We start from the raw sequence: 12,624 nt of genomic DNA, 5'->3' as shown, positions 1-12,624 counted from the left end.
TCTCTGTATTAAACAGACTGCTCTAAGAGTTTCCACATGCCACCAGTACTTGTAAAGAGACTATTGCTGTGGGAACTGAATAACACCTCAATGTACTCTATGTACAGAAATGTATGCTTTTATAAAAAAAAATAGCTGGCTAAGGCCAGCACTTTTTCCTCATTTACTTTATATTGATATATGACAATCCTGATAAGAAAGAGATAGACCTGCCATATTTATAATGAATCATTTTATAATCAAATATTGTATATTAACCTGGTCTCTGGCCAATCTAGCACCTGGCTGCCAAGTTCATAATTACACTGTTCTACAGTGAGGGGTATGAAATAAATTAATTTCATGCTATTTTTGGTCTCACTCTAAAATACATTTATTAGCTGGCTAGTGTTGACAACAATTAAATTTTGTTAATTCGGGTCTTGATTTTCCCTATTTAAATTCTTTTTGTTGTTTCTTTGCTCCATATTCTCAAGTCTGATCCATTTTTTTTACTTATTTTACATGTTCTTTCTTTGCTTAGTGATTTTGTACTTTACAGGCTCGTTTCAACTTGTTCTCTACTGAGAACTTCAAAATATAGATATTTTTACACCAAATCCAACAAGTCTAAAGCTAAAATCAAGAACATGCTTAATATAAAATTACATTTGGATTGCTGATTTCTATGGCACATCCAGCTGTAATGATACTTTACTTATCAATCCCTCATTTTTAATGTCAGACATGTTATGTTAAGCTAGCTTGTTCAAGTAATGGATTTACTGATTAGTTCCTGTTTTGGTCTATAATTGTTCAATGATTTCCTCAATATTAGCTTAACCAAAAAGCTTATATATAATTCTTTGCAATATACTTGACAGAAATACAGAAACATTCATGAGAAAATCACAGTTTAAGTTAATCAATAAAGGCTTTATCAAGAGTTTTTATTTATAGCTAATGCAAATGTTAAAAAAATGTTACAGCCATTAATTATTAGCAGTTTTTTTAAAGCACAAAGTAAGAGTTGAATAAATGTACTTTAAGACACTTAAAGCCCAGGCATTCTTTTTAAAATGACTAGCTAAAGAGCCCCTTGGGCTGTCTTTTTACTGCTTTACAAAGCTCTAATAGCACTTTTTCACCAAAGACACACCCCTTGAATCCTCTGAGAGATACAATAGCATAATTGTTCTTTTAGGTTTTAAGGCCTTGACATATCTGTCACTGAAAGAACAGTGAATAATAATACCAGAACTATTTTATGCAAATTCCACTTAGAGGTTTCAAGATTTTTGTGAGATGGATCTTGCCTCCTTGTTGACAGTTTTATTGTCACATTAGCTTTACATGAGAAAGTGGTAAAGTTTTCCTCTTTGTTAAATAATACCCCATTTTAAAATCTTTTAGATAAAGTTAAAAACAAATACAAAAACAATGAGATGGAAACATCAATTTGGAAAGGTATCAAAGGAGAAAATAGTAGTCACTTGTAAGAATTTTTCCCACTAGCTTTCATTTTTCAAATTATAAATCACACTCATTATAATGTGTAATATGTACAAAATGAATATTTACTTGCATATATGTGTATATTTACACATACATATAGGGTTATGAATAAAACATACCAGGATGTGTATTCTTAGGCTAGTCAATGAGGAATGGCTCATATCTCAAGGTCACAAAGCTACCAAATACTTTCTGTATATATATATGTTCATAGGCAGCTGATTGTATACAAACTAAATGCATACTAATATATTGCAACTCCTACATTCAGCTGGCAGAGGGGAGATGAGAGAAATATATGCGTATTTCATAAAAGATGCTGTTAGGTCAGTTTTACAAAACCTCCTGATGCAGAGGTGTGATGAAGGTGCCATCCAAGATAAGAGTGATAAGTTTAACCCCAGTCTGCAACTAAGCACCACACGGCCCTTCACTCCCTCCCTCCAGCTGGTATGGGAGAGAGGATCAGAAGAGTAAAAGCAGGAAAACATGTGTTGAGGTAACAACAGCGCTGCTCAGCAGTGACTAAAACATGTTATCAACATTATTCTCACCCCAAATCCAAAACACAGCACTGTACCTGCTATTAGCAAGAAAATTAACTCTTTCCCAGCCAAAACCATGACAATATCTAAGACACATTCACAAATATTCATAAATACAATACTTGTGAATGTATTGTAGATGGATCCTGCAGCCTGTCTACTCCAGTAGCAAACAGGTCTCTACAGAATTTACAAAGAAATCATTCTGCAGAAAAGTTTTCTTTTTCAGCTACAGTGAAAACAATTCTGCATTTTGCCCGACTGTCCTGTTCACTAAGAAATAACTTTGATCTGAACCAGAAGAGTCTTCTGATTTACATGTAAAAGTATCCTCAGAATTCCTCAGACCGTGGCTTTAGAACCAGTCCAGTCTAGACCCAATTCTTGGTTTTCTCTTCTTCAACTGCACTACAACAAGAACAGCAAAAATACTACAGAAACACAGGTTTAAAGAAGAGATGCTGCACCCCTCTTTTTTGTGAATGCCTGTAGAATAGAAGAAAGGGAGCCCATTTTCCTTTCCTATAGTGTGATCTCAAGCATATTTGCTTATACAGTCAAAATTTTAGCCAGCTCAAAGAATGGGGCTCCCTGTTAGCCCAGCTTCTTTGGAAAGCAATCCCAGAATGAAGCCAAAAGGAATGGGAAAATATGCCAGTACAATCCGCAGAGGCACAGATAATCCTTCCTGGGAATGTGAGAGGAGAAGAAGGAATTGTGTGATATAGTTCCATGACCTGTTCATGAGCAGGGATGTGTCCAAGGATACAGAACTCCTCTGCATAGACACAGTAGGGAGAGAGGACTCAGAATCTAAGAGATTTATGCTGTGCAACTGTTTTTGTAATGGATTTTTCACTCTTCAAATGTACTCTTGTACAAATATTATGCCTCTAATTTGACTGTTTTTAAATCTTTGTCTCAACTTATAGACACTCATTTGATTGCACAGGCTTGAGGAACTACCCAGTCCTGGTGGAAAGATAGCTGTGCTCAAGGGCATGCTATGAATCTGTATGGTTATGAAAATAATCCTGGGATATTTAATATTCATGAGGAGCAAACATGACCTCCATTACCTCTGAAAACACTATTACAGAGTAAACTGCATAGAACTGTATTATAATAAAAAGTTATTTTGCATAAAGTTGGGCGAAAACTTCTACATGCAGTGTAAAATCGATTCATACTATTTTTATACTGAATCCAGCTGTATACATTCTTATACCTGGTTCAAGCACCAGGTTCAAGCATACTTAGTTTTCCCTTGAGTTAAACTCATTAGACACAAATCAGATTCAAATTTACCAACTTACAGCTCATTTGCAAAACATGTGGACATTCACAGGACTCTTCACTCTAAGTCCTGAGTGAATAAATACCTCTGATGTGCAAAAATCCACATTTTCATTTCTAGAGCAAAGGATTGCTATTGACCAGACTGACTACCACTTAGTCCTGGTGGTGAACAGCACCTTTACCAAGCACCTGAAGTATAATGGAGAGAATTATGTGTAAAACTCACTGATCAGCCCTCTGTGAGGAATTCAAGAGTTCTCAGTGGATCCAAAAGATACAATGATAATGAGACAGTTCCCACTAAGTTGCAGAACTACAACCAAAACAAGACAAAGTTGGCAATGTCTAAGCATGGACAAATGCAAATATGGCTCAAAATTTCTTTTTCTGCCCTCACTAAGTTGTTCTGTAAGCAGTTCCTACAATACAGATGACAAGTTCTTAAGCAAATTCCACACTGGCACAATCTGGCCCGGCCTGGACTGCTGGGTACTACATGGCAGAGAGCCTTTTTCTTGGGAACTGTGGAGAAAGAAAAACCCTTAGAGAAGAAATCTGCCCAAAACTAATTTAGGCAGTGGTATTCCAAGGAGTAGAACAACCACAACACAAGGTATTTGTTGATGTGTATCAAACTATGGACATTTGCTACTTACATTGGTTATGTAATCACAAATTATAGGTTACAGTCAATTTCCTTGAGCTGGTATTTCTTTCCAAGGTCACTGGGTGAGAAGTGGTTGGGTGCCAAAACACTGGAGAGGAAGTATGCAGTATGCAGTAAAGCAGAACATCTTTTTTATAGTAAGAAGTAGAGCCAAGTAGAGGAACATGTATTTTCTGAGTGCAGTGGCACCAGAGGGCAGGATAGAAGGCGCCAGTTTGGTGATTTCTGTCTGATTCTAGAGGGAAGTGAAGGATTTAAATAAAGAGGTTAAAAAACTGGGGATAGGACCCAATTTCAAATCTTATAATGCCATCCTTCCTACCCTGCCTTTGACCATGTGGACACTTCAACCACTGAAGCCACAGCCTATTGATGTGGGAAAGATGAAAATGGTTTCTGAATGTCTTCCATGTGAGCCATGGAAATCCTGAAATGAGGAATATCCCCATTACAAGGGGACAGATGGAACAAAGCCCTCGGTGGGATCTTGCCATAAGACAAAGTATTGATTGTATATTTTATCACTTCTTTCAAAACAGAAAGTGCCTCAAAAGTGGAGGGTATGTGAGGCAGAGCAAGAGCCCACTGATCCCTCAGATCATGGAGCCTGGAGCTGAGGGACCCAACCCACTGCCTCAGGCAGGAGCAGGGCAGCCAAGGGGGCACAGAGGATAGCACCAGCACCCAGTATTTGGCATCTCCCCAGGGACAGACTAAATCTGGGTTGGAATGTGGCCCTCAACTGGCTTGGTGGGAACCATGACTGGGACAGGACATGGCTGTGGGTAGCTGGGTAAGGGGCTTCTGGCCCCAGGGGGCTTATATGGTGTCCTGGGCTAAGGGAAGAGTGGGGTAGTCCTGGGGGAAGAGTCCTTCAGGCCCTGATGGGAGGAAAATTTTTTGTTTGACCTATTTGGAAGTTTCAAGTGGAAGCAACCATTGCTGAGCAAAGTGCATGGTCTGGATCTTAGACCCCAGCAGGAATGCAGACAGGAATGCAGTCGGTGATTTTGTTTCGAATGTTACAACTGCATGATCCATAGAGGAGTTCTATTAAACTGCTACAAATTCTGCATTCAGACAAGCAGTAATATCAAAACCCATACTTCAGGGCTTTGGTTGGTCAGGAAAGATTTATTTCTTCTAAATGCACAAGTGCTCAGCAGCAGGAGAGAACCGCCTTGTTCTGAATCAGCACAGACTGGCTATGACAAGAGACAAACACACTAGACAATATATATGTGAGGTGAATTTTCATTTACAGATGTCTGATTGATATAGCTTTCTTGAATAACTCAAACTGGTAAGAATACCCAGAATTTTTTTCCTTTTCTTGAAGCTTGAGTAGGTGCAATTTCCTCCATTTTTTCTCCCTTTCCAGGGACTTAGATACTGGTACACAGTGGCCTTTCAATTTCTGTGCCTGTTGACCACAGTAGGTCCTATGGGTTGAGGTGTTTGATTTTAAAGGGAATTTCTGAGGTAATCAGGATCATTCCAAATAATAATGACCTAACACTGTATGACACTCCATTGAAAACAGATCTTATTCTGAACCCTTTGGCTCTTTGAGCTGAATTTGAACACAAATCTAACACCTAATGTATTAATATCTAACTTATATCTAATTAACTCAAAAATTAACTGAAATTCTAATTAATTACAAATTCATAGCTGATCTAATATCAATTTTTGTCAGGCATCATAAGTATATTATGTATAAATATTATAAATAATTTCATCTTGTTCATATGTTCCCTAAACTAAAAATGGTATCCTAGAGATACAGACAGTTCAGGAATTTGTTATGGTGAGGCTGTACTGCAAGTTAGAAATTCCAAATATAAACGAGAATATTTGTCTTTAGTATAACTTGAGAAATTAGAGGAAGATTTTCTTTTTTTTTAAGTCAGCATGACGCATGGAGAAAATGTATTTTTAAATACAAGCAAAGTTGTTTAGTTTTTCTTGTTTTGCTTGTTAGTCTAGTCATCTCCTCATTTTATGGATTCTATCTTTAATTCCCTGTGTATTCTCAAGCATCAGCTCTAAAGTGAGATAATTCCTTCTTTACGTCATCGTGTATGCAGATGAAACTTCTCTGCCTGCACAAGTTTATTGTCCTGTTGGTTGAGGATGTACAATTAGATGTCTAATTCCAAAACACACCTTTCTATAAATCCAGCCCACTGAATAACGTTCATTATCTTAAGACATTTCTGTGGACGAAGGTTATGTTGTTCTGAGCCATATTAATCTCTTTGTCTAAACATCAGTAGCTTAATAGGTTTAAATCAGAGCTATATTGCTTGGAGTAAAATGATGTGATTAATGTGAACTAAATACAACTGGATCACCTCAGCATCACTCTGCAGTATATAAAAACCTTTTATCATTGGAACTGTGAGAGTGCTTGGGAAAGCCCAGCCTTGGTAAGCAAATTCCTTGCAAAATCCACCAGAGAAGGTGAGCAGATCAAAGGTACCTTAACTGCGCGGAGGACTTTCTGTCAAAGGAGGTGTATTGTGAGCCAAGAGCATTTTCACCAGTCAGGAGGGCAAACCATGACATGAAGGGTTATGTTTCACATTTAGCATGAAATAAATAAATTAAATTAAGAAATAAAGAAATGAAAACAAGATCCACGAGCTGCAGGAGCAGTCCTTTTACTTCCAGGCCCATTTGAACTACTGCTATGAAACTAAGGAAGGAGGGATGGCAGAGGTTCGTGGAACTGAGAAGAGTGAAGGAGGGGAGAGGTCCTGCCCTGCAGAAGTATTTCCTTGCCTATGTCAACTGCCTAAAAGTGCAGAAGTCACCCTCTTTATTGATAAAAAGGCAGAAAAGGCTCTGCTCTGCTCTGAACCTGTTACACTGTTCAATTGCTGAGAGAGCAATAGGAACATTGAGGCGAATGAAGAATCAAGAAAGAGGAAAGTTGAACAATCTCATAATAGACAGAAAACGGCACAGAGATACTACAGAAGAATTGAGCTTAGGAAAATAAATAGAAAATAAAAACAGTAACAAAAGACTCCATAGAAGTGTAAGGGGAATGGGGAAAAGAGCAGCAAACAGAGAGTGTGAGTCATAAGCACAATTGTGAAGATCAGATTCACAGCTGCTCCACATGAGAAAGCAGAGGCTCCTCTGCATGCCTGAAGGTGAGCTCTCTCCCACAAGTCTTCCAAGCATGGGTCTCTGAGCCCCCCCTCTTTCACTGAAATTATAGAGAAAATGTCATAAATACTAATCTCCACTCCAAACAAGAGGCACATAGCAAGTTAGGCCTCACCCAAAAACTTTGCCCTGCTCTACATCCCTCCCTTGAAGTGCCATTCCTGGAAAGCACTGAAGAATTTCACACATCACCTCTAACACAATGAAGTTTCACTCTTTAACTGTTAATACTAAATTCCCATAGCAATCCTGTCATCTTTTCCTTATTTTAGCTGGTTGTAATGGCAAAACTCCTCTTTATCATGGATATAGGAAATACAAAACAATTGAGAGTTCCTTCATTTACAGCACTGCATTTTTTGCAGCCAGCCAACAGCATCCCTTCATGGCTGAGCTACAAGATCTGATGTCGTATGCATCCCCCCATTACAAGACCATCTCTGTTCAGTGTAAAATCTAATCCTCTCTCACACACATTTCACTGCAGATATAAAATACCTAGAGGTTAATGTGGAGAGAAAGAGCTGTTTTCTCCCATTCTTCCCAGTCACTGTGGACTATATCTGCAGCCTGTCCACCACACAGGCCCATAAAGTCAGAAGTCTCTTCTACACAGGCCCCTCTGTCTATGTGCTTAAAGTGGAATTTGCAAGCATGTCTAGACTCCTATCTCTCATTTTGATCGCTGCAACATCCTTTTCTCAAATCTTGACAAAAACAGCCAAGCCATGCTCAAATCCATTTACAATTGTGCTGAAAAGATCATTTTCTCAGGCTTTTCCTTTGACCACATCATTCTGCTTTCTGCATCCTCTCGTATGGCTCCATGTTGTTTTTACATGAGACATTAACATCTCCATCCTTGCACGGACCAGCAGAGTCAATGCTCAGTCTATTTGTCATTTCTCAGTCATCAGCTCTCACCTGTGACTGATTCATGATGTAAGCTTTCTTCTCAAACTTATCAGGTATGCCTAGCATGAATGATTAGTATTGGTATGCCATTAGTATTCTCAAAGAGTTTTTGGTTTGGTTTGCTTTGGTTGGTTGGCTTGTTTGGGGGTTTTTGTTTTATTTTGGTTTCGTTAGATATTTACAAAAGCCAATTACTCAGCTGCTGCACTAGTTCTGATTCTCTCCTGCTCCAAGATCCTCTTGGGACAGGATAAAGATTTTTTTCAGGGAATAGGTTATATCTCCCAGATTATCCTGAGATACCTGTACTGATTCCAGCAACTGATTTTGAGACAGGCTCCTTCAGGGATGCATTTCCTTACAACAACTAGGAGTAGATATTTTCAAGGCAAATATCAGTGAAGAGTTAGTAGAAAAATGATTCACTGATCGAGCCATTTTCTCAGACTCCAAAACCATGAAGGCTCTTCTAGAAGGTAGAGTTGAGCATAAGATGCAAGAAGTCCCTCAACTTTCCCTTATTAGCAGAGTCTGAGCTTCATTTGAGCTTCGCAAGACTGCTGGTCAGTTTGGTGCTTTATATTTCTCAAGCACTTAGTATAAAGGGAGAAGGGAAGAACTTTGTCTTTGCTGCCTTTTGTCTGCTTCTTCCAACAAATACTGCAGATGTTCCATTCTAACTCCTGTTGTTATTCTCCCTTTTCATCCTTTAGCTTCTGTCATTTTTTGAAGACTTCCAGAGAGTAAGTTTTTTTCTAAATTCCATGTGACCATCCTATATGCACTTCTGGTTATGATCAGAGCTCAACCTAACTTTCCACTACTTTTCTTTGGACCCATCCTAACATATTGATAATATTGTGTAGTGCTGTTTCCTTACCTTTCTTATTTGATATTCTCTTCTAATAGACTTTCAGCTGATTCTGTTCAATGCCTGGGGTGTGCCAGGAGCCATAATTCTAGTCTCCATTTCACCAGTGAGATGTAATCCAAAGTAAAACTTTCTCTGGGTAATTCAGGACTTTTATCAGCTAAAACAATATCAAAGTATAGCTGTCTAATATGGCATGAAATCCAAATAAAATTAATTTGGTGGACATTATATAGTAATATGACTCAGTTGTCCTAAAGTGGGTCAGTGCTCAAAAATGAAAGCTCCCTCTAATTTGAGTGCTGGGAAAAGTGCTAACATTTAAACTTCCACAGTGTCTAGTGTTCCATGCCTATTACTCTCCTCATGTTGGTCTCTTCATTGCTTGAGGGCCAAAATTCAACTTTAAGAAAAATTTAAGAAAATAACCACACAGATGTATAGAAAAGTACATAAAAGCATCCTTGACACAAAAAAATGTAAATCACAATGCTTACAACTTATTTCATTTTCTTTCTCCTCCCCTTCTTTTTCTAAGGCATAAAAAGAATAATAATAATAAAAAGTAAAACAAACAACAAAAAAGGAAGCCTGGCATAGTTATCATTCATGTTGATGTCAACAGCCCAGCATAGACAGGTTACAGGAAAATACCACCCCAGGGATTCTATTCATGGTGCACAGCAGGGCCCTGTCTGTAATTACTGTGGCCTAGTTATTTCTCAGGGAAAGAAGTCCACCACCAGATCCTTTTTTTTTTCTTAATAGGTGAAGTTGAACCTAAAGCACTGTAATTTTAATCAAATCTTTCCCATCTGCGTGTAGTGTCTCTAAGAAGTTGAAGATTTAAGTGTATGTTGTAGGGTTTGCTGAATAGTCCCAGAGGGGGGAGAAAGGGCAGAGAGATTGCAATTATGTTACACTTAAAGGTATTTCTGTTGCCAAGAAAGGGACGGGGGGGCGGGGAAGGGAGGGGTGTCTTGTGAGGTTTTTTTTTCCCTTTCTCTCTCTGTCTCTTTTCCCCTTTCCCTTAGTGAAGGTTAAGATGATGTCATGGATGGAAAGGAAATACTGCAATGGAACAGAAGACAAAGCCAGAGTGAGAAGGGGAAACAATAAAGCAGCAGTTTATAATATGTCCATGAATTGTTTTAAGAATAAAAGGTTTCAAGAAGGATGATTAAGTAGTTTGACCTAGCATTTTCTGCATTGCTTCTTTTCCCCAGGGAAGTCTCACACTCAGAAACCATAAGTAAGGCTTTACATGGAATGTTACCTTTAATATTGTGATTTCCAATCTCTCATCTCTCTTTATGAGATTCCATACTTTACATGATAAATCTGCTGTTTGTGCTTTTTGAGAAAACACAGTTTTTCAATTATGGCAAAATTTATACAGGAGAAGGATCAGATTCCTGTATCAGATGTTTAAGTCTAGCAACTACTTGGCCATAAAAGGTTATTAAGGATGCATGTCCATTAGTACCTTTTGGAAATGAACAGAAGTCATAGAAGTGACAGTTAATACAAAAATCTTGTCCAGAGAAGGGCTCATTCAGCTGTTATAGTTTTAAAACAACAACACACTTAAAATCAAGCTGCTATGTGCTTGCATTCTTAAAACAAGAGCTATCAAAATAACATGTTGTTTCTTCAAGTTGCGGTTTTCTGTTTTGATCTGTTGCCACTCTGGTTTCTAGACAATACCAGCATAACAAGGGTGATGCTTAGTGTTCAGCTGTTGCTTACAAATGAATTGTTTCTTCCCACTAGTTAAGTTATGTGTATTTTTGGGCAGCCAGCCTGCAGGTCTAGAGCCAGTCAAATGCTATCTCCGATTCCTAAGGCACCTCCTGCGAGCAAGAGGGTAGATGCATTCATGTAAATGAATGTTAATAATAATGCAAGTAACTGGATATCTCAAAAGTGCAGTCTAGATAACAGAAACTGCAGCTGTGGCACCTGCCTTAACAAACTCACAACCAAGGAAGGTGTGATAAGATTCTTTATTTACTGAAAGTTAATTAACCCCCAAATTATTGACTGATTTACTCCAATACTACAGATTCACTTGTGTGGGTTTATGTCCTATCTCTCTGAGAGGGTGCAATGTGAAATACCAGAACCAGTTTATGTCCACAGCTTTTGAGTTTCCTTACGTACCTGCCTGGGCATGTTTTAATTAATGTTAGACCAAAATAAATTGTTGGACAGAAATAGCAATGTGAATAAGCTGCACATCCTGAAGCAATTGTTTCTTCCAGTCTATAATTTTCCAGGATATTCTGGAAGGTCTCCTAGATTCTACCCTGCTCATGTGTCACTGAATTGAGAGAAGGTGTCAAAGTTCAAAAGCATAGACCAAATATGTGCTCAGTACTTCTGAACTCCAGAAAGGATGGGAGGAATAAAAGAAATAATTCATTAAAAAAAAAAAATCATAAAACTATGAAATGTAGGAACATTTAGAGACATTTCCAACAAAAAGTCAGTCTCCTTTTAATGAAGTCATATTAATTTGGCCTCAATATATTCTCAAAATAAAATCAAGTATCATTTACAATTTAGCTATTAGGAAAAAAATAAGGAAAGAAGGAACATGAAGAAATAGCTTTTATTTTTCAGCAAAAATTTCAAATCATTTAAGCAGTTTTCTGTTCTGACTCACAATTACTTCATGATACATTTCACTTCACACTAACCTCTCTGGTTTTTGTATAGGTATACTCTTAATTGTTAATTTAAGCAAGTATTTTTTCATTCAAGCACATTTAATAACACAGCAAAGTTACATAACACATATGTGTATTTGCGTATAAAAAGCATACAATCACATTATTTTCAAAATGTATTCTTCTTGAAAAACAGTTACTTATTGTCCAAGAAAACTTGAGATAAATGCATGGTACTACAATATTAAGATTGTCAATATCAGAGTGAAAAAAATAAGGTAACAGTTGAAAGTAGTGGACATTCAATATCAATATTTCCTCATTTTATGTTATCCATAAATAGTAATTATAATAAGCAACATGTCCAATAAGAACACTTAACAGAAAATTTTAACAGAAAGAAAAACTACTAGAAGCTACTAGAAGCTAGAAACTACATTGGAAGGCTTTTTGTTTAAGTTCAGGGTAGGTTTGGTTTTGGATTAGTTTACTTGGTTGCTCTTAATATCAAAATCCCTGGTGGCCTAGATTACTACAATTTAAGAGCCAGAAGAAAGAAAGGACAATTCATATGCTGCTGGCACTTGTAACCAAGCATGGATTTTTTAGATTTATCTTGTTCATGGTAAGTTGTTCCATTTCTAGAAATATAGGGATGATAAGGGCCGAAATGTTTAATTTAATGCTGTGTAAGCAAAAAGTAGCCTTTTCTTTTGGTATGCTAGTTAAAGATTGGGTTTATTTTCAAAAGATCCTCATAATTATATTAGGATTCCCATCCTGCTGAATCAATTTACAATTAATACAGTAGCAACCTGCTGCTTAGTTTAATGTTGTGTATCTCACTTTTCTGAACAAATATGAGTGACCATGTAGTGTCTGATGGGACAAAACTTCTAGACTGCATTTTAATGCAGTGGATTGCTTTATGGAAACTTGCAGACAACCTGGAAGAAAGTTATAGGATGAAAGCAAATACGC

This window comes from Aphelocoma coerulescens, chromosome 5 (assembly GCF_041296385.1).
Source record: "Aphelocoma coerulescens isolate FSJ_1873_10779 chromosome 5, UR_Acoe_1.0, whole genome shotgun sequence".
Classification (NCBI taxonomy): Eukaryota; Metazoa; Chordata; class Aves; order Passeriformes; family Corvidae; genus Aphelocoma; species Aphelocoma coerulescens.
The sequence above is the reverse complement of the archived record's forward strand: the minus strand, read 5'-3'. Positions refer to the sequence as shown.